The following is a 21,761-nucleotide window of genomic DNA, read 5'->3' on the forward strand; positions in this document are numbered from 1 at the left end:
CCAGTCCTATGTTGGTTTATTCATGAAAGGTTTTAAATATATTCCAATGAAGAAAGGCAACCTTACACAAATCATACTGGATATCAAAATGTTTATCAGAAAACTTAATTTAGAAAATTTGTTTAAGGAGGCCACATCATAACCAGACAATGCAGTCTCCCAAAAAAGTAGTACCTTTAACCCCCCCCCCCCACTGCATCTGCAGTTGAAAATTTTGGAAAATGTACTAGAAAGGGAAATTAGAAATGTTTTTAAGAAAACTAGAATTCAGTATAATTTGACAGAGGATGAGAATAATCTCTTGAAAGAATTGTGTTCCAACCCTACTATATGGGTGATGGAACCTGATAAGGGAGGGGGCATTGTCCTCATGGACAAGATTTTATATGAGGCTAAAATGTTCTCCCTCTTACATGATGAAAATAAATACAGTCAAGTATCTGTCAATGAGATTAACATTGCCTATAAAAAATAGACCTAGCATTGAAGGATTTATTTGACCAGGGGGTTATTGACTTTCAAACATACAAATACTTGGAAAATGCTTCTCCTAGAGTATCCTCTATATTCAAAATACCCAAGATCCACAAGGATGTGGAAGACCCCCCATTTAGACCCATAGTGGCCTCGGAAGGCTCTAAGACAGCACCCCTGGCTAAATATCTTGACTGGAAACTCAAGATGATTTGGGGGGGGGGTCGACCACATATCCTCAAGGACTCTTGGGATTTTTTAGCTAGAATTATTCCAGAATATAATGTAGAGGGACTGAAGTTCGTAACCATCAATATAGTGGATCTTTTCTCTGTGATCCCACATAATACAGGGCTTAAATGGTTGGAAGAAGCATTCCAGATGAGATCAAGGGCCATCGACAATGACATTTTTCTGTGTCTGGAACTAGCCAAAATCATCCTCAAAAACAATTTTTTGGCCTTTGAGGGCAAGTTCCATCGGCAGGAACAAGAAGTAGCAATGGGGGCCAGTTGTGCCCCCACATACACAGATGTCATATTATCTGTATGGGAAACCAAGTTTGTACGCACATGCCCCTATTCACATTATTGTTAATTATATACTAGATACCCAGACGATATTTGTATCTTTTAGACAGGGGATGTGGCTGTACTTAATGAATTTATGGAATATTTATCCCAAACTACCACTTTTATTCATTTTACACATCAGGTAGCGGTTGATGTGTTTAATTATCTTGATGTGACTATTTATAAGACTGAAAATGGGTTTGAATCTATAGTCTACAGAAAACCTACCTTTGCTAACACTTATATAAATTACAATAGTGCATACCCACTATTTCAGAAAAAAAAGTATTATTAAAGGACAGTATTTACGTATTAGCCGTATGACATCCCTGGATGCAGATTTTTTAATTGAGTGTAACAAATTGGAAAATATGTTTAAGGAAAGAGGATACCCTGTGGAACTTATCCAGGCTATTCAAGATGAAGTAGTACAGGGATGTAAAGATAAATTTACACCCATCCTAGGTACAGGTCTGACTAGTTCCAAATGGAATAAGGGGTCTAATAACTTTGATAGGGCATTAATGACTAATTTTAGTGGGAATGCCTATGAAGTTAAAAATATCATTGAAAGGGAATGGATCAAGTTTTCTGAATTCACAGATTCAGAGGTTTTTAAGAACAAACCCTTGAAAATAGTCTTTAGGAAAGGACAAAACATCAAGAATTTAATGGAACATGCTACTAATGCACAGGTTTTTACTCAGAAAAGGAGAGGTACATACAGGTGTGGGGCATGTGCCCAATGTAAATATATACTACAGAGCGAAGAGGTTTGTATTACTGCTTGAAACAAGGTGTTACCAGTTAAAATTTCCACTCCAACTCCAACCACCAACAACATTACAGACATTGCTTCCCAATTTAACCACCATTTCACTAAAACCATCCTATCCCTGTCTAAACAGCTCTCCAATAACAACCATACCTACACCCTTAACCAACCCCCCAACAATACCCCATCCTTTACCCTCTCACCTGTCCCTACCGCTACAATTAAAAAACTGCTACTAAAACGCAAACCTACCACCCTTGCTGCAGACAATCTACCAGCCAATTTCTTAAAAATAGCAGCTGACTCACTGTCTTACCCTGTTTCCATTCTTATTAACCGCTTCATTCAGGAATCCTACATCCCACAGTTATGGAAAGTATCATATATTATCCCCCTTCATAAAGGTGGTAACTCTTATGATTTCTCTAATTACCATCCCATAGCCATCTTACCCCCTTTATCTAAAATACTTGAAAGATGTTTTCACTCTCAAGTGATGCAATTCCTGAATACTAACAATCGCCTCTCTCCCACACAACATGGCTTCAGGCAACACCATAGCACCACTACCGCTCTCATCTCTTTTACAAACACAGTTAACCTATACAGAAATAACAACAACTTCATCTCAGCGATATTCTTAGACCTATCTAAGACATTTGACATGGTGTCACACACCATAATTTTAGACTCTCTGACCTCTCTATCCTTTGCCCCATCCACCATAGCCTGGTTTAAAAGCTATCTATCAGACAGACAACAGTCTGTCCAATGGAAAAACAAACTATCTCCCCTACTCCCAACCACTATAGGAGCCCCACAAGGTTCAATATTGGGCCCACTTCTTTTCACGATATTTACTAACAACCTTCACAGGTCCTCCCAACATGCCACTGTTATACAATATGCAGATTACTCAGCTCTCATCTGCTCAGTAGCATCTCTTACTACCCTGCAAAAACTTACTCAGGAATCCTTTACCTCAGTTGAAAGTTGGATTACCCACATCCAACTCATCCTCAATCCCAACAAGACCAAATTACTCATATTTGCTCCTAATAACACTCAAACCATCCAACCTCCTTTTACAATCACATCCAAAAATGGTACTAACATCTCCCTCGCTGACCACACCAAACTACTTGGAGTAACAATTGATAATAAACTGCTATTTGATGTCCATATATCACAAACAATCAAAAAAGTCCATAAGAAAATGGGTACCCTATACAGACACAAAAAATTCCTATCTGATCAGGCACACATCACACTCACCCAAACACACCCACTTTCTACACTCATGTATGCCACACCTATCCTTACCCACACTAGAAAACAGGGCCTTGAACAACTTGAGTTCTGCTACAATAAAATTGCCAGATTTGCTAATAACTGCACTTCCAAAACCCATCATTGTCAGGCACTATGAGAACTTAAATGGTTAGAACTCCCCCAACTACTTAACTATCAACAACTAATACTTGCCTACAATATGTTAAACATCCTGACAAAACCCCATCCCTAAACAAACTCCTAACCCGGTACATAGCAAATCGTCCCCTCCACTCCTCAGAAAAATCTCTCCTCTATGTCTCTAAAGCCAATAACTGGAAAAGCTCTGGTCTTCCACAACATTGCCAGAAACTGGAACAACCTTCCCACCTCTCTGACCTTAGCTCTTTCAACTAAACTGTTCAAAAAGTCTCTAAAAGCACACCTGTTAAATTCTGGGTTATGCCCATGCATCACATAAGACCCCTATCTTTGAAACTGCACATAAATAATGCAGATGCAGTCTTTGGATGTTCCGCTACAAACTCAGGAACCCCTGCTGCAATAAATGAATTCCCTTTTTTTGGGTTAATTTTAACTATTGATTTCTTACTGTGAAATGTACCTTTGACCTGTTATTTGCCTCAGTTTGTTACTTCTACAATAATATGTTTATTATTAATGTAATTTGTTATAGAGCTTTTCTACAATATAAGTTGTACAAAATTATGTTTATTATTAATGTAAATTTTTGTATTATCCCGCGGTGGTGGTGCTGCGGTAGCATTGTCACCTCATAGTAAGACGCTGTCCGGTTCGATTCTCAGCTAGAGCATCTTCTGCGTGGAGACATGCGTGAATGGGTGTACCTTTGTTGAAGGTTGTGTGTCAGGGCTGGTAACTCGGCACATAAAAATCAACTACCAATCATTAGCAGACCAGAGTTCCACTGTGATGACCCCTAACCGGGAAAAGCCGAAAGACACAAAATGAATGTAAATTGTTGTAGAACTTTTTCTACAATATAAGTTTCACTACTTGTGTATATTAATTTCGGAGCTTTTCTCCCCGGGCCTCTGGTGTAAATGGACACATGTCCAGTCAGACTATCCCGGTTAACAAATGTAAAATAATAAAATAAATAAATAAAATAAAACTTATTCTAATTGTAATACACAGGGCCTAGTGTATCTGGTTACCTGTGAAGCCTGTGATGCCTTCTATGTTGGTAAAATGGAAAGGCATCTTAAACGCAGGATATATGAACATCTGAATGATGTAAAGAAAGGATGTAGTACAAATGCCCTGTATAGACATACATTGGTATGTTCTAAGGCTATATTCCTTTTCTTTGTTTTGGAGATGGTTCGAAGGGAAACAAGAGGGGGTCCTTGGGAGATCAAATTAGAGTTCAGAGAAACTTTCTGGCAGGTTACATTAGAAGCTAACAAACCCCCTGGATTAAATGACTACATTTCTATTTTGCCCCTTTTAAAGCTTAGATCAGCTAAGCTCTAATAACACAGTTTTAAATTTTACAGTTTATGAATATGTTTTTAATACATCATTATATGGAGCTACAGTTCACCATATACACATATTCAGCAGCAAGTTCAGGTTATTACTTTATATGTTACTATCTGTACATATTTTATATAACTATTATGCATATATTTTATGTTTATATATTTATAAACTAACATTTTTAAATGTTTTTAAACATGTTTTGACAGTGTGGTTATGAAATACTAGTATGGATTTTATACATCTTGTCAAGACATGACAGTTTTTTATGTGGTTGTATGGCTTTAAGCATTTTAATTAGTTCATTATCAGCCTGATTGAATGTATAAAAGGATAGTGGCTTTGTGGTTTAAACAATTTGTCTGATGAAGTCTGAGGGATACTTGGATGAAAACGCCATTGATATTGTTACAGTGTTAATTTTATGTGAATAAACGACTGTATAGTCGGCTTGTGCTCTTTCTAGTCCAGTGTTTGGTTTACTGGTTTTTGTTCTGGACTGGCTCTGCTGTTTGTTTATTAGTTCTTATAATACTTTCTGTTACTTTATGGATATAATATTCTGTAAGGTTATTGTTATTCTCCTTAAGGATCTGCATCCAAAATCTCAGTCTGTCCTTGTTTCTTGAAACACCCCCTGTTTTGTCATCATCCCTTTCCACTCTGAATAATAGGTTTCTGCTTGTGCTATGTATGGGAGCCTTAACTTTCTCGTTCTGAAATACCCCTTTAAATCAGATAACCCCAAACCACTTTGCTCTATTGCAAGAATCAGCTTATCCCATTTGATTCTTGCCCTCTACCCCTCCCAGATAAAACCCTTCAGCACTTTATTAATTGCTGTCCACAACTTCTCTTCTGGTTGATAAAAATAGGCCTGATCTGTGAATAAAACTTTGTTGTGTCTTTCAGCTTTTCCCAGTTAGGGGTCGCCACAGCGGAACTCCGGTCTGCTAATGAGTGGCAGTAGATTTTTACGTGCCGAGTTGCCGGCCCTGATGCACAACCTTCAACAAAGGTACGCCCATTCACGCATGTCTCCACACAGAAGACGCTCTAGCTGAGAATCGAACAGGACAACATCTTACTGTGAGGTGACAATGCTACCGCAGCACCACCACCGTGATCTGTGAATAAAACTAAAGGGACTAAAAACATTTTAACTGCTTGTGTCTTACTATCCATAGCCATAAAACAGAGATTCCAATTTCTCAATTTTAGTATTATCTTTTGTTTAGTCTCCTCCCACATATCCTTAGCTGTCACACCAGAATCCTTTTAATCCATATGCCTAAGTACTTCATTTTATCATGTTCCCATAAATATGGATATTGCTGAACCAATTCATGTATGGGTACATAATTTACAGCTATCGCTTTTGTTTCAGCTTCATTTAATTTTGTATCCCGAAAAGATATGAAACTGTTACAACATGTTCCACAACACTGAAATGTCCTTTTCTGGTTTTATCAGGTATAAAATAATATCACCTGCAAACAGAGACAGCTTTTCTTGACTACCATACCTATTATATCCTTGATTTTCTAAGTCCCTTATTTTCTTTGCCAATGGTTGTAAATTTAATGCAAATAACAAGGAGGAAAGAGGACATCCCTGCCTGATTCCTTCCCTCAAACAGAAATCAGAGAGGAACCCACCCATTTTAATTTTTGCATCCAATCCCTCATATATCTTCCTAATCAACCTTATAGTTTTATCTGGGAATGCAAATGCTTCCATTGCCTTGCTCATACATTCCAAGCTTACTCTGTCAAATGCTTTTTCTGCATCAAGACTCAGGAACAATATGGTATTTTCTTACATTCTGCTTCCCTCTGGATAATCAGTGTTTTGCTAATGTCAAATGTTTGCCTCTTCTCAATAAAACCACACTGATCCATATGTATCAGTTTTGGCATCACCTTTGCCATTCTTTTAGCCATTATAGACATAAACACTTTATAATCATGGTTTAGGATTGAAATAGGCCTGTATGAAGCTGGATATGATGGGTCTTTACTCTCTTTAGGTATAATAGCCCCACTGCTTTCTTCCAGGATGTTGGTGCTTCTCCTCCTTTTAAAATACTGTTAAGACTTTCCTGATTTTTATCGTTTTTTTCCTCCTAGCTTCCAAACTGCCACAGGAATATAATCTATTCTTGTGGGCTTTCCTGTGGATTGGTTATATATCACCATTTTTTTCTCATCTCCTCCTATACTGTTAGCAATTCAGCTTCATCTTCCGCTAACCTTGGCATATTTAATTCTTCCATAAACATTCCATTTGTACCCTTTCTTGACTACCATATTTCTCTGCTTTATAGAGACTTTCATAAAATTTCTAAAAATATCTCTAGTACCTCTAAAGGATCTCTTGCTATTTTCCTTGTTATAGTCTCCCTAAGCTTGGCGACAACCCTACTTTCTGTAGCCTGAGTCATTGTGCTAAATGTTTTTGTGCTCTGGGTTTATTATAAAAAAACAGTTGCTTAACAGCAATCTTTCTAAACTCATGCATATTATAGTGGTAATCCCTTATTTTCTGTTTAGCATTCTGCAGTTGCTTCTCTTCTTGTTCTATGAGATTCTGCCTATTCTTTAATATTTTAACCTTTGTCAGTCCCTCTAAATAATCCTTGTTACTTCTTAACCATATCTGTATTTCTTTTATTTCCACCCTATTTTAAACTCCACTTTAATTTAATCCAACTCCCTAAGTACATTTTAGGAGAAATGTCTATGTTCTCTAATAACTCCGGAATAATTTCCACTAACCATTCTTTAAATTCCCCTCTTTTCAACAGATAGGTAGGAAAGCACCAGTGTCTCATTTTTATTTTAGTTATTATTGGCACATAGTCTGAAATAATTATTGGATGCATATCAAAACTTTCAGTTAAATACATATGTTCCTGTATACATTTTGTCTAGCCTAGCCTGGTTTTTGTATCTTGGGGAATAATATGTAAATTCACTCTGACCTCCTACTACTGAATTTACATCTTCCACGGCAAATATTTTCATAAATTTCTTAAAAAATCTACTCTCCTTTGCTATATTTTCCCTTCTAGGCCTACAGATACAGCCTCACTGCTGCAAATCAAATTCCAGTACCTACCTATAAGTAATATTCCCTGCTGAAAGCTGATTATTTCTCTCAGAATGTTCTTAAACTCCATTATAGTAGTTTTAGGTGGAATATAAATACATGAAGTTTAAACCTCCTCCTCCCTTGCCAGTAGCCCCTTAACACTATGAATCTACCATTATTATCATGTTTATCTTCTTCTATCATTATTAGAGCTCCTCTTGCAATTAATATAAGTACTCCTCTTTCCCTTTGTCCCAGATATTCTGCTGAATAACCATCCTGAAAACCTTTCTTTATCAAATTCACATGTTCATTTCTTTGCAAATGTGTCTCCTGTATCATAACTATTTGCACCATACATTTTTAACATAGCTCACTACTCTTTCTTTTTGTATATATTTGTGAGACCATTTACATTTAAAGATAATATAGCAAGCATCATTATGTTAAAAAGTTATTATTCCCATCTTTTATGTGTAACAGCTTTTTTTGTTAAGTGCCCAGTTTTAGCCTTTGTGTTACATGCATACAGTAATGTTTGGCAGGTTAATCTTTTGTACAGTTGTTCCTTGTCATATCCATTTGAGCATATGTCACATCTTACAAAATGTTTTGTCTTATTGAAAGCCTTCAAACACTGAAGTTTTACCCTCCTAATAGGAACAATTGTCCCACACTGACAGCCACACTTACAGACTTGGATTAATCTAAAGCAAGGTTATGCATGCTAAAATTTATCGTACAGTCTGTGCTTCTACTAGGTGTTGTTTGATTTTGTCTTATCTTGGGAAAACACTTGAATGCTTTCAGAAAAAATTATCTCCAAGCCATTGAAAGAAAGACGTATTCTGCTTTTATTGATGTTTATTAGATTGTCTCCATGGAGACATGATAACCCGTTACAAAGTTATATCTACAAGCACTCATTTATTTGCCAGAGAAAATCTTTTTGTTATTTTCAATGTTATTTTTATTTATTAGATTTCCCTTAAAAGTTGTTACTAGATCAAGCCAGGGGCCTTAATCAGTCATTTCCCTATAAAACAGTGAGAAAAAGAACATTGATTTTTCTTGTATCATACTCTTTTGACCAGACTCTTATTCTTTTTTGTATGTTGTGATGCCTACAGTTCTTAAAAGCGAACAAGGAGAAAGAAAGAAAGAAAGAAGAAGAAAAAACAAAAAACAGGAGCATCTATTTACTTAAGTATCCCAGTTACACTTGCAAATAACTGAGAAAACTTTACTTTATAGCATGCAGATTATTTCATGGATGATAAGAATACTACTATTAAGAACAAAATTATTTTGTTTTACTTACAGTTATTTCTTCCCTTCCTCTTTCTTCCTCCTAAATGGTCTTCAAAACATTAATGGCATGAACTAGAGCATAGGGTTTAGAGTCCCCTACAATTTTAACAAAGTCAAAAAAGTCTAATATTTCCAGGTTTTCTTCTTCTGTCATGTTTCACAAATATAATTAATGCTTTGTAATCTCAGTCTGCTTTATAGAGACTTTCATAAAATTTCTAAAATATTTCTAGTACCTCTAAAGGATCTCTTGCTATTTTCCTTGTTATAGTCTCCCTAAGCTTGGCGACAACCCTTTCTACTTTCTGTAGCCTGAGTCATTGTGCTTTTTCTTGCCTCTCAAGCATTTTCTGTTGAAACATTGGAATAGGTTTTACTAGCACAGTCTCTCTGTAGTCTTTATTAACAGAAGAACAAGAAGTAGAATCTCATTCTGTTTCACAGCTCACTTTTTGTTAGACAAACTTTTGTATTTTCTCCTTAGCATGCTCTGCATCAAAAAATGAAGTTGTCCCTCCAGGAAAGAATATTCTGAAAATAGATGGGTACAGCAGCTTGAATCGCATGCCTGCTTCTCGATATTTCCTGATTAGTGGAATAAATTTACTTCTCTTCTGCCTGGTGTGCATTAAGTAATCATTTTCCGCAAGCACTCTGCTGTCTCCCACCTTAAGTACTTTGTCCTTTTGTCACAGTTTTGTCAGAATCAACTCCTTCTGCTGATAGGACTGCATTTTTACTATTAAAGGTCTAGGTTGCTTTCCCATGGACAGATTTGAAGCATACACATGATGTGCCCTTTCAATTAACAATTCCTGTTGTGGAATACCAGTCCAGTTGCTTATTTGTACTTTCATAAAATTAATATAGTCTGCTCCTTCCAGCTTCTCTAGTACAGCAGAAAATCTCAGTTTTTTCCCTATCTGTTATGTCCTCTAATTCTTCAATTTTTCTGATACATCTCTTCTTCAGCAGTCTCATATTCAGCCAGCCATTTCTTCATTTTGACCTCTGATTTTTGCAGGTTTATCACCTCACCTAAGTGTCTGTTTAACCTTTTTCCGTTTTTTCCAACCTGTTGTTATTTGAGTTTTTATACTCCTTCAGTGTTTTGTTTATTTTAATTGGCTCTGAGAACATTTGACTTATTTTTTTTCCTCCAGGTTACTGGAAGTCATGTCTTGCACCAAAGCTGGAGCTTGCATTGCTTTTTGTTGAATAGCTGCAGATTTCTTCCCAGTCAATGTTTTTTCCTCACATTTTGTGATTGAATTTCTTTATTGCTGGCATCCAAGTGGTGTACTTACTAGCCAGTTACTGAAATTTACCCATAAATATGAGTTTACTGGCTCTCTCTTCTGAGTTTCTGTTTTCACACTGGGAGATCTGAAATTAAGCTGTTACTCAATGTGCAACTATCTTGGAATCCTGGGTTCAGAATATATTTTGACTGATTTGTTATTACATCAGAAGTAAAAACTGTATATATTTTTTCTGAATAGGGATTTTTCTCCACTGGAATTTACTGTCAGGAAGATAAAGTTGTATACATACCCTCATATATGTAATCACCAACCACATGCATTCTGTAACTGAGGGCCATGACATATTATTCTGTGAAATATGTTAGAATACATGGCAGCACAGTGGCACAGTAAATAGCATTATCACCTGACAGCAAGAGATTTTTCAGTTCGATTCTCGTCTAGGGTACCCTCTGTGTGGAATCTGCATGTCCCCCCATGTTTGCATGAATTTCCTCCAGGTACTCTGTTCTCCTCCCACATTTCAAAGACATGGAGTAGGTGGATTAGACATTCTAAATTAGCCATAGCTGTGAGTGTGCATGTGAGTCTGTGGTACAGAAGAACAGGGCCAGCCACCTGGTAGTGTGAACCTTAGCTCTAGATGATTGTCACTGCTGAAGTGATACCCCATCGCAGTGTACAAAAATAGGAGGTTGTGGATGGATGGATTTAAAAAGGCTTCAGAGGTATGTTTCTATGTTACTAGGTACCATCAACCAGCTCTACATAGCCATTTGTGTGCTTTGTTGTTTTACATTTAGTTTGCAGCCAGCAAACATGTACATTTCTAATTCTTTCAAGCTGAAAAAGTTAGTATATGTATATGTATATATATATATATATATATATATATATATATATATATATATATATACACAAACATACACACACACACACACACACACACACACACATACACAAACAAACAAACACACACACACACACACACACACACACACACACACACACACACACACACACACACACACATACTTATCACTGCATGCATTTCATCACATGGTAAAAACAGTGCTGCCTTCCATTTCTGGTAAAATTTATTGAATTATGTAATGGTCAAAGATCATTATATTGACCGTTACATAATTCAAGGTTTTTTGCCCATTTTTTGAGTTTGTGTGACTCTGGAATTAGTATATTTAATTTTCAGGGATCTGGGGGCCCCCACATAATAAGCTATTTTTTGTTTTACTTTTTATAATCGCAAATGTGACCTATTGGTTTATATTTGGGATTACTTTTTTGTGAAGATTTTAGTACTGATTAATGATAGTCATCAGTTCATGGGTTCATAGGTGGTTCATAGGTGTGGACTAGGCTAATGGCTCTGGAGCCTTTACAAGTCTAGCCCAAAGGATTTTCCTGGCATCGTGATGCCTGACGTTAGTTCCCAGCGCTTCTATCAAGTAGAGCCACTGAAGTGATCCCCAGGGTGAATTTTCTATTACCCATATTTCTCTTGAAGAGGGCCATTGAGGTGCTTTGCTTGACATGTATGGGAAGTCTATTCCAGAGCATGGGCAGTCTCTGAGTTAAGAACGTGTCCCTCCAGCATGCTCTGTGAGCTTGTTTGATGCTTTGTGTCTTGATCAAACTCTTTAGCTATTGTTCATTAGAAACTCATATATATATATATATATATATATATATATATATATATATATATATACACGTGTTTCTAATGAATATTAACTAATTAATTAATAATAATTATTTATATATATATATATATATATATATATATATATATAAAATCATATCATTTATGTAGTCTTATGAGAACCAAAAAAGGTACTGTTTTCTGAAAAGTATTAAATTTAATTTCATATTAAAGAACGTGTGGATTACTACATGGAAAGATGTGATTCCTCGATATAAAAGATATTGTATAGTTCTCTGGTTGTGTGGTTACCTATACTCTTATGCTCTGTGGCAGTACAAGTTTACAAGACCTTGTAGAACTCATCAACTGGCTAGACTCAACAAAACAAATTCTAAACCAAAATGAAACCATTTTAGCATTTTAGCACACATCATGGAACTCATAAACAAAGACATTGGAGATCTCCAAACTTTGGACCCCAAACAGTTCGGGTTTGTAAATGGCAGATCATATCTCTTAAACCTGATAGGCTTCTTTGAAGCAGTCACCAAAGCCATAGATGAGGGTAAGGTGGTTCACACAGCCTATCTAGATCTCGCCAAGGTGTTCAACACCATCCTCCACTCTGGAATTATAGATAAACTCACTAAACTAGGTATAAATCCCTATGTCACAAGATGGGTTGCCAACTGGCTTACTGACAGAACCCACACTGTGAAAGTAGAAGACTCCAAATCAGACTTCAGACTTCAGATGAGTGACAAGTGGAGTACCACAGGGTTCAGTCCTGGGTCCTCTCCTGTTTGGTATCTACTTCTCTGAAGTACAGGCTAACACAGAAGGTCTTTGGCTAACTAGCAAACTAGAAGCCATAATCAAAACTCCCTAATGATGTGGATATCCTACAAAAGGGCCTCACTGAGACAGATGCCTGGTGTCAAAGCCATGGTCTCAAGCTCAGTGCCAAAACGTGCATTGTCACCCCCTTTGGTAAAAACTCTGTACCCATGAACTACTACATAGGTGGTAGTCTACTTAACACTGAAAGTGTGATAAGAGACCTTGGGACACAGGTAGACAGTAGTCTCTGCTTTGATAATCACATTGCCACAGTGGTCAGGTAATCCTTCTACGTGGCACATCTCATCACAAAAGGTTTCTCATCCAGAAAAAAAGAGGTCATTGTTCCCCTCTACTCATCACTCATTAGACCCATTATAGAGTACAGTGTCCCTTTTGGTATGTATCTCACAAGACATCTACAACAACTGGAAAGGCCACAGAAATACCTCACAAAGAGGATTACTGGCCTCAAACAGATACCCTACGCAGACCGTCTCAAAAAACTCCAGCTTTACTCCGTCGCATATCGCCTACTCAGAGGCAATCTTTGCCTAACATACAAAGCTATGTCAAACTCAGAGCTGTTGGACATGCTCCACTGAAAGAAATCCCAATCCCTCCGAGCTACCCGCTCTAGAGACCTAAACCTTGTCACTACAATAAACAGAACATGCTGGAGGGATAGATTCCTGTCCCAGAGACTTCCCATACTCTGGAACAGACTACCTATCTATGTCAAACAGAGTTCCTCATTAGCACTCTTTAAGAAAAATCTTGATGATTGGATGGGTAATAGGAAATTCACCCCGGGGATCACTTCTGTGGCTTTGCTTGACAGGGGCACAGGAAAATAATTTTCTTGGGTGGTGAAAGCCAAGGTACCTTTCTGGCTAGGTTTGTATAGGCCCTAGGACTAATAGCCTAGTACCTACCTATGAACCTATGAGCATCAAAAATTAATTACTGCCCTATCTGACTTGGCAGTTTTAGACTACCACCATCAAAATCCTCTTGAAATCACATTCACCACCATCAAATACCTCAAACTCTGGTTAGACAAAAGCCTTAACTTCAAACTGCACATTCATAATGTCAGAAAACAAAAATGCATAATAATCCTTTTTTGTTCATGGAAAACCTTCCACTTCATATCCCAATTTGGTGGGGAGGCCCTAGAGAAAAGGGACGCTAATGGCAGAATGAGAATATGCTCCTTCCATTATGGCTTTAGCCACCCTTCAAAAACAAAAATTACCCCTCTGCAAACTACAGCAACTACATATGTCAATTCATCTCACTGGCACCTAAGACAAAACACCACTGCTTAGTTCTCCAAAAATCAAAATGGCTACCAGTACAATTTACTAGAAGTAATGAAGATAGTGACAGAGATAAAACAACTGGAAGCTTTAGAAAAGAGTAGGAGTAAATTACATTGGAAAAATAGGAAATGTGGGATCAATACATGCAGAGGAGGAATGAGGTTTAAAAGAAAGTATGATTTGAATGTGCTATGTAATGTTTGACTAACAAAGACTAGATATATTAAAAGTGATGTATAATGTTTACAGGTACAGCTGTGTTAGCATGGTTTGTAATATATAATGTTTGCAACTGAAATTGTGTCTCTATGCTTTATTTTCATTTATGTAAATGTAAGATTGCCTATGTCATACATGATAATTTAATAAAGATTTTTTTTTTGTTAAAAAAAAAAAGATTTGATCTTCTTCCAGGTGCACTGCCCCTGCTTTTCAAGCATATAAACCAAAACTACTTCTCATATTTTGCTGGAAGACTGACAGAAAAAGAATGTACATCCTATTTTAACTATACTCTATACCCCACCATAACTGTCTTTAAACTCACAGTATGTTGACATAATTTTTTGAAACCCCAAGCAAGAATGAGGAAGAGGAAGGAGGTAAAGACATTTCTCGATTTTTTTTCTTTTTATTCTTTTTCACCTCCGCCAATGTGAAAATACATTAAACGTTAGAAAGATGTAATCAGCATGGCATGTTATATCTTTCGTGGTATGTCAGCGATACTAATGTAGGTTTTGCAAATGTATTCTCTTAGGTGAGATTATCCATTGGTTTTACAAACATAAAGACAAACCCACAGTCGTTTTTTAAAATGGTGGCTAGTTCAGAATGCTACTCATGGCTGAGTCATTGATTTTCTACTTTCTTTCTTTTATAAACAATCTCTCTATGTAGGTCTTTTTGAATTTGGGGTTACCTTGTGCTCTGGTGATTCAGTGTTACTGAACATGGGGCAAGATGACTACTTTGTACAAATTACTCTGTAAAATTTAACTTTGATAAAGTCTATAAATGGTTTTATTAAAAACAAACTTATGAGACCATTTTGCAGGTACCCAGAACAGACTTGTCCTAACCCTCAAGATCTCATTCAGTGCCCCAGCAGAAGTTTCTAGTCCTTAAGTTATTAACTATGTATACCTTGGGATTTAGCTATAGTCATCACTCCACTGTAATCAAATGGAAGATTAAAGACCTCTGAAAATGATCTTTAACATCACAACTCATCTATCTGCAGAAATGGCAAAGCCACTAATAAAGTGTTAGTAATGCAAAAACTGGAATATGACATATCCCACCTATGGATCACAAACCATATTTAAGATACAACATATCTACCAGACTAAAAACTTCAACTATATTTCACTAGCTAACTCAATGGATACTACTGTTCCAATCTTTATAAGCAGTACTGGTTACCATCTAAGCTAAAAGCTACATAAATTAGAGTTTGCTGTGAGATGGCTACATCTTTTAAACTAGCTTGATGTCATTTTCACAAATTACTCATTAATGACTGGACATTATCTAGCATAGGAGAAGTGGTTACTCTTAGGGCTATGGGCTCCCTGTTGAAAGTGTGAGACCCTATCCTTCAAGTCCTGATATTTTAATACCTAGGCAATACATTAGTCATATAAATGATCATTTTATTATTAACTAGTTTAAATTTAGCCAGTTCACATAGTAATTCAAAGTTCCAAGTAGTACACAGTTACTTAATGATTACAGACAAGAACAAATCCATGTAATGACTAACAGAACAGAACAGTGCGACATTATTCCAAAGAAGTAAGCTTAGCTACACACTAGCTAAATGCATTTCAAACGCATGCAGTCTGACTGATGTTTCGAGAGCATGAGTAAATTAAAGATGCAAACATTAATATACACATCTGAGAGAGTTTTATGTACTGAATGCAATATCAAACATTATATTATTTCTAACTATTAAACACAATACAATAAAAGCGTTACTCCAAACAAAACAAAAATCCCACAAAAATTGAGTTAAATATAGCCCCACAGGGACTTCGTGTTTTGGGTTGGCATATAATAATTTGATGTATCAGGAATTTGTAAAGATGTTTAACCGACATGGTTGTGAACTTATGGAAAAGATTATAAAATTTAATGAAATAAGAATTAGTAGTTTATTTCAGGATTTGGATAAATTAAATGCCGAAATTACTAATGATTTAATTTTCGGCCATTGGCAGCATTATTACAATAAATTGTTGTCCAGTGTAGACAGGAAATGTAATAAAATATCTGAAAAGAAAAATAAGAAATTGGACTGAGACATTAGGCAGTATGATACAAATGAAGCCTATCTCTTGAAAGGTCAGAAAGCTCAAAATTCAAAGCAGAAGCCAGATGTCAGACAAATGTATAGGAAGGATGGGGTTTATCAGGTATCCAAAGCATTAACAGGTAGGTCACAGGATTCTCACCAATATTATCCCCCAAAGAGATAGGAGGGACACAAGAGCAACTACAGGGACTTTGCCTGGGAGGGATACTAAGCGTATCGACGGAAGGGGAAGGGGAAATTCAGTTATTAAGTAAATGCGGTAGTGCTATTGTTAATACAAAAAAATAGTTTAGTATTTATAATTATACTAACCAAATGTATAACTGATGTGCGGCTTTCTTTATTTCAAAAAGGGTTGAATTTTGTACCCTGAAAGAACTTTGATGTTGTTGATTCTATCTCTGAATTGAACCTTTTTATGAGGAAATTAAATTTAGCTATATTTATTCATGAAGATCATGAGAGTAAAAGGTACCCCCCGAGGAAAGGAATCAGTGAAAAAGAGAAGTACGATTAATATTTAGCTGTATCCTACTTTAAGTGTTCTGGAAAAGGTGGTTATAGAAGAAATGTATCAGTGTAAGAGGCAAAATAAAAAAAAAATCCAATTTGAAGGCAACTGAAAGGAAGCTTTTTGATTTCTTATGTAATAATATGTCCATTCGTATTATGAAAACTGATAAATGGGGTGGTGTTTTTTAATACCATTGATTACAGTGTTGTGTCTTTCTAGGGTGATGTTTGATATATTATTGGACACCTTCACTTATGTACCTGTTTCTATTAATGAAATCATTGCTGTATGATTGACTCCCTTTTAGAAGAATATTTATTAAACAAAGAATTATAGGGGACACTTATAGTTTTGTTAAAGTTGACCATCTAGTAGTCCCCACTATATTTGGAACCTATAAGGTCCATAAATCTATTATAAATCCGCCATTCAGACCCATAGTGGCAGCAAGGGGGTCAAAAACTTTTTCTATAGGTATGGCTATAGATAGATGGCTAAAACTGGTCTAACAGGGTATTGGACATCTGATTAAGGAGGCATGGGATTTTTGGGGGGAGACTGAAGTAGGAGTTATGGTCAAGGGATTTATTTTTTTTAACAATAGATGAACTGGACCTGTTTAGTAGTATCCCCAGCGTTGAAGGGCTAGAACATTTTCATAGAAGTCTTAGGAAGTATAGCAACTTTTCCAGTGGCAAAATTTCAATTTTAGTTGAACTAATAAGTTTAGTCTTCGATTATAATTTTATCTTCTTCGAGGGAGACCATTTTAAGAAAATAAAAGGGGTAGCAATGGATGCTTCCTGTGCCCCTAGTTATGCTAACTTGGTTATGTTAGACTGGGAAAGTGAGATTGTATTTCCTGCACATTACTGGAAATACATAAAAATTTTATGTAAGATTTTTGGACGACATCTTTATTTTATGGAAAGGGCCAGCATTATTTATTAATAGAGTTGTTGATTATTTAAATAATTCATCACAAGTTTTAAAATTTACTTTTAAATTTGATCACAACAATATTAATTATCTTGATATAGAAATTTCACATACAGAGCAGGGATTCAAATCTAATATATGCAGGAAGCCTACATTCAGCAATATGTACTTAGATTACACAAGTTGCCATCCTTTTAAACAAAAGAAAAGTATATTAAAAGTTCAATATATTTGGGTAGCAAGAATGACCTCCCATTTGGAGGAACTTCCCCAAGAACTGAATAAAATTAGTAACATGTTTTTAGCCAGAGGTTATCCCCCTAATATGGTAAAGGAAGTTAGGGGTTATGTAGAAAAAGAGTGGGGTAAATTATATAAACCTCATTTAGGAATAGGCATGGAGAAAGAGAATGCTCCCAGTAAAGACAAGCATTATGAAAGAGCAATGGTGATCCACTATTCATCGCAGGCTAATGAGATCACTAAAATTATAAGGAGAAATTGGAATATTTTGAAAATCAGTCCGGTTATTTATCCGATTTTAGGGTTGGGGCCCTTGTTTTCTTATAAAGTGGGGAAAAATTTAAAAGAAAGTTTTGAAGTAGGTTCCAAAGGGACCTTAGTGCATTTCAGTGAAAAGGGGACCTTGAAATATGGGGCATGCCCACAATGTAGTTATATTATGGAGGATAAATATATAATATTAGATACTTATTCTAATTTGAGAGTGGAACTAGTAAAGGGCAACTGTGCAACCACATATGTAATTTATTTGGCCAAGTACAGTGGATGTTTGGCTTTCTATGTGGGGAAAACAGAATGTAATTTCAGGAGGAGGATTTATGAACACACTTACAACAAATTTAAGTACAATGAAAATAATGTACTCTATAAACACATTAAGAAGTATCCCTCACACAAATTCTTGTCTGGTATTTTAGAAAGGTTGGAATTCAACCCAAGAGGGGGAGATATTAAACTCTTATTGGAGTCCAAGGAAGTGAACTAGCAAATTAAATTGAATGCCACTAGTCCTGTCTGGAATAAATGAGAATATTTCCATCTATTCTTTATTAGTTAGAAGGACAAACAACCTGTAACACATTTTATAATGTTAGCTTAGAGCATTTTAAATATTTTTCAAATACGTTTTATCAATATGCATATTTAGTTTGTATTTTTAATTTGAATATTCATTTTGTTTGGTTTAAATAAGCTGATTGGATGTTAAGGTATATGGACTAGGAGATGTGTACTTTGTAGCAGTCTCTTATAGGTTAATTGTTTAATTGTTTTTAATTATGATGTTATAAATATTTGAAAGTTTTAAAGTTTCCTTGATTCTGATGAATTCTAAGCAATGGACAAAAGCGCTTAATCCTTGATTAAAAAAATTGTGTCTAAGTTTTATGTTCAATCTGTGTTATTAATTCCAGTGCTTTTGCTGTAAACATCTCGGGAGCAGCGTATTTTGGTGATCCTGTGTAGTTTGTGGAGTGGCAACTAGTGTTATTGTTTTTTGCATTTTATTTTTATTTTTAACTATGTTTCCTTGGGATTTCTCCAGTAATTTGAGGGATTACAAAAGTTATTTAATATTTTACTGACTTTTTTTAGCAACCAGAATACCTGCAAACTATTGCTGTGGTGCCCACCTCCCTTAATTAATATAACTGATGTAGTTATAGATATAGTTTAAAAATGCTAGTTTGTAATTTTCAGAAATTCCTATACTTGGAAACTCATATGTGACAGTTATCTTCCAAATCACATAATAAAAAACAACATGACACAGAAGCAAGTTTACATGCCTAAGGACAGTGGTCAATAAGCACAATTGTCTTTAAAACTTTTTTATGAAGTACTGTTCATTTTAAATAAATAATCATACATTTCAAAATCAGAACATCAACAGATGTGAAATAACAAAAGAAAACCTTTTTATAGATATAAATGTTCAGTATTACATATGAGCTTTAAATGTTAAGTGTGAAAACCTTTTAAGCGTGTCTGTGTAAACATGTCTATGGCTAGTTATCTTATGGTCCCTGTGATCACTTGCCTAGTATTGCTCCTGTATTATAGAAAAATATGCATATTTTATTTGTTTTAACAGACATGCAGAAGTTTGATAATCTTCTCTCTACTTTTCCTAAATCTTGTTAAGGTTGTGCATGATACAGCATAAGGCTGGCCAGCAAATTTTGAAGCTTTAAAGAGGTATCACCATTTGAATTTAAGGTTAATTGTAAATAAAAGTGTAGCTTTTAGCTCTCCTTAGACTAACAAATATAAAAGCTAGCACAAACACAAATATCTAATATCTATTTCTACACTATGCAAAGCAAAGCATATATCGTACTTCATTCATATGTATTGGGATGAATAGATGGGAAGCCACACATTCACCCTGGTTTAGCACCCTTGACCCTCTTGGATATCCTTGTTCTGCATGCCTGTGAGTTACTGGTATGTAAAATATAAGGGCTAAAAGCTACCATGGGAATGTAAGGCTAGGCTTCTTAAGATCATCTCACACCAATAGTTTCGGAAGAGCCTATGAACCTACATATCTATAATAATTTAATTATGTTAAGTGCTTTAACAGGATTATGATTAATTGACATACATCTCTAGCATGATTTCAGGGCCACTTCAGGAAAAGGCCCATTAAGATTTCACATTAATTCATGCAAGAACTGATGAGCTAAGGCACATACCAATGAATAATATGAAAAAATCCATTTTGGAAATAATTAAACTTCTTAAGGAATCCTCTAGTAACATAGTACTAAGTAAAATAATACTATCTCCATGCTGGAATGATTACTTATTTACCAACAATTATATATTCAGCTATTGCTGAAGCTACAACAACCTACAAGGTTATTGCACTTAAAAATGTTTTCTACCTTGGTGGAATTCAGATCTCCATAAACTATACAGGAAGAAGATAAAAATACAAGGCAAATAATACATTTCCAATAGCAGCAAATAAAATAATCTGTAATGACACAATTAAAATATTAAGTAGGAACATTTCACCTGAGAAAATAAACTTTAAGAACAATCTCACTGAGGACTCTTACAATAAGAAATATTTATACAAATATAGTAGCAGAAAAAATATTCATGACAGGTAGTGAATTTAATAAAATCCGAACTAGAATTATTACTGTTTAAACTATTATGCAGCATGGTTGTTTACTATAGATTCTAACTTGCATAAATCTGCTATAAACGTCCCAATCCCTGAAGGAGCAATTTGTCTGACCATTGCCATTGAGATGACATAGCTCTAGGTAAAATAAAGAACTCAACATCTATCGTCTCAGACATGATTCCTGCTGTACAGATTTTTGGGAATTAAATGCTGTTTACATATTATACTAGACTGCGGTGGTGGTGCTGCGGTAGCATTGTCACCTCATAGCAAGATGTTGCCCCGTTCAATTCTCAGCTAGAGCGTCTTCTGTGTGGAGGCATACGTGAATGGGGTGTGCCTTCGTTGAAGGTTGTGCATCAGGGCTGGTAACCCGGTAAGTAAAAATCCACTACCAATCATTAGCGGACCGGAGTTCCGCTGTGGCGACCCCTAACCGGGAAAAGCCGAAAGACACAAACTACCAATATTATACTAGACTTTTAACAAATTATTTCATATGGGTACTCTCCCTAGTTCATGGAAAATTACCACAACATATACAAAAAGTGCAATAAAAACTATGCTGCTAGCTACAGACCTAGAAACCTCACCTCCATTCTTGGCAAATGGTTTGAAAAATGCATTACTGCAACATTGGAGAGGTATAATACTGGCATTACTGTATGAGATATTGATCAACATGGCTTTGTAAAACAGATCAATTTTGAC

Source organism: Protopterus annectens, chromosome 13.part0 (genome assembly GCF_019279795.1).
Source record: "Protopterus annectens isolate FY-2018-M chromosome 13.part0, PAN1.0, whole genome shotgun sequence".
NCBI classification, from domain to species: domain Eukaryota; kingdom Metazoa; phylum Chordata; order Ceratodontiformes; family Protopteridae; genus Protopterus; species Protopterus annectens.